The sequence below is a fragment of the Arachis ipaensis genome, chromosome B03 (assembly GCF_000816755.2).
Source record: "Arachis ipaensis cultivar K30076 chromosome B03, Araip1.1, whole genome shotgun sequence".
In the NCBI taxonomy this organism is placed as follows: Eukaryota; Viridiplantae; Streptophyta; class Magnoliopsida; order Fabales; family Fabaceae; genus Arachis; species Arachis ipaensis.
The window spans coordinates 18677483-18678196 of NC_029787.2; positions in this window are offsets into that span (position 1 = coordinate 18677483).

A 714-nucleotide genomic window follows, 5' to 3' on the forward strand; every position below is an offset into this window, starting at 1 on the left:
GAATTATTTTATCTTATGGTAAATTTTTTTAATCTTAATTCTCTTATAATAATATTTGTTAAAAAATATTAAAAGTTTGAATGAAAATAATAAAATAATTAATTTATCTAATGAGAATAATTCTTAAAATTTTTATAATAATAAAAATTTGTTAATAATTAAAATATTCCATCTAAAATTCATTGGTACTGATTTAAACATTTAGTTATTTATTCAGTGTTTTATAATCTCACACCAAATTTAGTCATGCCTAGAGTAATATTTTAATTTATAATCCATTCTTAATAAATATATAGCAACTACGCCACGTTGGCAAAAATATCTCCAATAAATCAATAATGCATCATAGGAGATGTCCTAATATCTTTCTATTTAAATTCATTTGGTAGGTGATTCAGTAATAACTAATTTTTTAACTGTCTACTAGAATTGTTAACTTAGCTCTAACTAACTGTTTATACTGAGTGCCTAACAGTGATTTGATAAGACATGCATAAAATGAATCATTTCCTGTACATAGCAAATAATTTGGGAGGAACTTTTCATTCACAAAAAATTGATCAAACAAATTAATATCATATTTCAAAGAAAAGAAAAAGTGGAAAGTCAATTTAGAAACAAGTTTAATTTATTCAAATTCTGATCAGACAGAAGATCACAAAAGCTGTGGTTTAAAAGTGATACACATATTAAAAAAAATATTTCAATAATTAC